General features: G+C 54.0%; 1 long non-coding RNA gene across 1 annotated transcript; it reads right to left on the bottom strand.

Moving 5' to 3' along the window:
- Window positions 1-915: 915 nt before the first annotated feature.
- Window positions 916-2,711, bottom strand: LOC123328453. Its single transcript, XR_006543284.1, has 2 exons — window positions 2,492-2,711; window positions 916-1,430 (listed from the first exon to the last, which is right to left on the bottom strand). It is a non-coding gene; the product is annotated as an uncharacterized LOC123328453 (long non-coding RNA).
- Window positions 2,712-2,999: the final 288 nt, after the last annotated feature.

Below are 2,999 nucleotides of genomic sequence, written 5' to 3'. Positions count from 1 at the left end.
CTTGCCTAAGGTCACCCAACCAGGGGTGGGTAAGAGCCAGGTCAGAGCTCCAGCTGCCTGGAATCTCCTCTCAGGTTCTGTGGGGAATAAACTGAGAACGGGTGTGCAGCGTGGGATGCCAGGTAGCGCTGAACCTCTGACGTCTGGTCCATCTAAAGAGCAGGAACACCCCCTCCCCCAGAATGCTCCGTCTCCGTGGGTTCCACCCCCCACTCCCCCTCACGGCGCCTGCCTGTCCTCTTCTGGCCCTGCCTCTGTGTCTCTTGTGCTCCCCCTCTGCCAGGCCCATCCTCAGGCTTCTCCATTACCTTCCCTACCTGCCCCCAACAAAGTTGTGCCTCTCCACGCACCTGAACCTTTGACTCATTCCCGCCTACCCCTACCCCCTGGCCTGCAGTGGTCTGCAAGTGAGTAGGTGCCCAGAACAGGGGTCTCTGCCCTTGGAAGGCAGACAAGGCCCAAAAGGTTCTTCCAGGCCCCGCCCAGAATCTACTGTTTCCTCTCCCCCAATTCAGCTTGGTGTTCTGCCCCCTCTCTACTCCCTCCTGCACTCCAAAACCCGGATCCTGAGACCCAATCTAGGCGTTTGGAAACCTCGCTGAGGCCTCGGTGCCCCCTGGGGCCCCTAAATCCGTTACTTCTCTGTGTTCTTTGGGAAAATGGAGAACTTCCAAATCTGCCATGCAAATAGATGCAAAATAGATGCAAATAAATAGTTGCGAGCCGTCTATTTAAAACCAGTCTCGGCCTTGGGCGGTAGCTTCCCTCCTTCCTGCCCTGCTGGATTCACCTAAATTTGTGAGTGTTTGTCAGTAACTGTGTGTGTGTTTGAGAGAAAAAGTCAGAGACAGAAACGCAGAGCCCACCAATAGCAGGGTGGAGACAGGCCTCTGAACCTGGGTGAAGGGGCGGGGCCTGGATGAAGGGGCGGGCCTTGGTGAAGAGGAGGGGCCTTGGCGGCACTTCCCTGCCCACAGGGTGGCCCTTGTCAAAGGGTGTATGTGGGGGGAGGTGGGAGATGGGAATATTGTATGTGGCTAAGTTTCTTGGGGTTCCTCAGGGTCAGTGTCAAGGGTGGAGGAGGGCTGAGTCTCGAGGTGGGGGGCAGTGGCCTGGGGGCAGAGCTAGGGCAGAGGGGAGCAGGATGAGGCTGCCAGGGTGAGCTGGGGGCAGGGGTTCTGCTTTGAGCCTCATATAGAGGCTGTAACTCCCAAAGGAAACCTGCCCAGGCCTGGAGGCCCCCATTAGTGCCAGGACGAGGCCATGGTACACTCGGTGCCACTGCCACCCTGAAGAACTCATGTGGAAGGTAATGTCCTTGACCTCCGGTGGCCTTGGTTTCCTCATTTGTAAACATAAGTGACGGTGTGAGGAAACCTCTATGCAATGCTGATTCGAAGCAGTCTGGGTCTGGTAAGATGGTTTACAACCTGCAGAAAGAAGGAAGGTGGTAAGTCCTTCCTGAAGTCTCTGTGAGAACCTTAGCAAATTTAGGAGGGACTTGGAAATAAATCCCCATCTGAAGTTCCTGAATCTCTGTGTGGAGTCTCCTTGGGTCACATCCCAGATCATAGGAAACAAGGGGTGTATTTGCTGGGAAGAGTCCCACACAGGAAAACTCTTCAGGATTGAGTACAAGTATCAATATGGGTGAAAGTTAAAAGAAGAAGGAAGGACATGGTCAGTAACTGGTTTGAAGAACTGAATTTGAGGTTCCCTGCTAGGTTCTTTTAAATTTTGTATGACTTTTGGGTCAGACAAGCCAACCTCTTGCCACTTTCTAGCTGTTTAACCTCACCCAGCCTCAGTTTCCCCATCTGTAAAATGGGGATGATCATGTCTGTCCCCAGGCTTGCAGTGGGAATGCCGTTCTGCAGAATACACAGAGGGTAGTCCAAGGCCACATGGGTGTTCAGCAGGCAAACCGGGGCTTCCCCCTGAGCAGAAACCGAGAGCTTTCAGTACCATTATTACTTGAGTAGAGAATTCAGTTTTTTCTAGAAAAAGACTGAGTGAGCCCTGTGTCATCCTGTCTGTGGTTCCTGCCATGGAGAGGCTGACCACGGGCTTGGGTGTGATACAGCTGTCCCAGCCCTCTGCCTTTGGAGGACCACATGGGCTGCACGGTTGAACTTCAAAGGACGGTTCCAACAGATGCAGCCAGCTTCCTGCAGCTGTAGGCAACAGCCCACGCCAGCCTGAATCAGCCAGGGCTGAGGGAAGCTGGGGGAGCAAGGTCCAGGACAACCTAGACCTAGATCAGTCTCAGAGACTTCCTTGAGTGGGCTGGCCCCCAGATCCTCCCTGGGGAAAAGAAGAACTTGACTGGGGAGGGTGCCTCTCTTTTGTGATTTCTTTAGTGAAATAAATCCTTGTGGCCTGGGGTGTTGGGGTCTAGGAAGCATAGATTCAAAGAGGTCTCTAGGTGGAGGAAGGACTTGGGCAAGGAGATAAGGACACTGATAAACCAGATCACACAGGGGAATGTAACCTTCTGACCCTCCAGTCTCCAAAAACACAGAGCAGTTAGCTTCAGGCAAGTCCTCCTCTTCCAGAAAGCCCACCAGGACTGCTGTCAGCAGTGTGGCTTGCAGCTGTCAAGCTACAGGAAAACCTCTTGGTTCTGTGCTGTGGGTACGGGACAGGGCTTGGATGAGAAGAAGCTGGGTTAGGGATAGGGCCAGGGTGGCTGCATGGGGAAGTGATGGCCAGAACAAGGGGCTTATAGGCCCTGTGTGAGCCTGGCCCACAGCAGGTGGGAGGTATTTTTAGGTAGGCTCAGGTGCAGACAGAGACATTACGCCATGGCCCGACAGGTGGTTAATATTTAATCCCTTCCTTAATCATTAACTCCTTGGCTGGCTGGAGAGGAACAGGACTGTTGTCAAATCAGTAACCACAGGCTGGGAACAATGTCCACTGAGCTCTCGGCCCCTCCTGCAGCAGGGAGTGCTGGCTGGGTGGGGTTGTCCCTGGCCATGGGGTCCCTGGTTCATCTC

This window comes from Bubalus bubalis, chromosome 12 (genome assembly GCF_019923935.1).
Source record: "Bubalus bubalis isolate 160015118507 breed Murrah chromosome 12, NDDB_SH_1, whole genome shotgun sequence".
In the NCBI taxonomy this organism is placed as follows: domain Eukaryota; kingdom Metazoa; phylum Chordata; class Mammalia; order Artiodactyla; family Bovidae; genus Bubalus; species Bubalus bubalis.
Note: the sequence above shows the minus strand (reverse complement) of the source record. Positions and strands in the feature narration are given on the sequence as shown.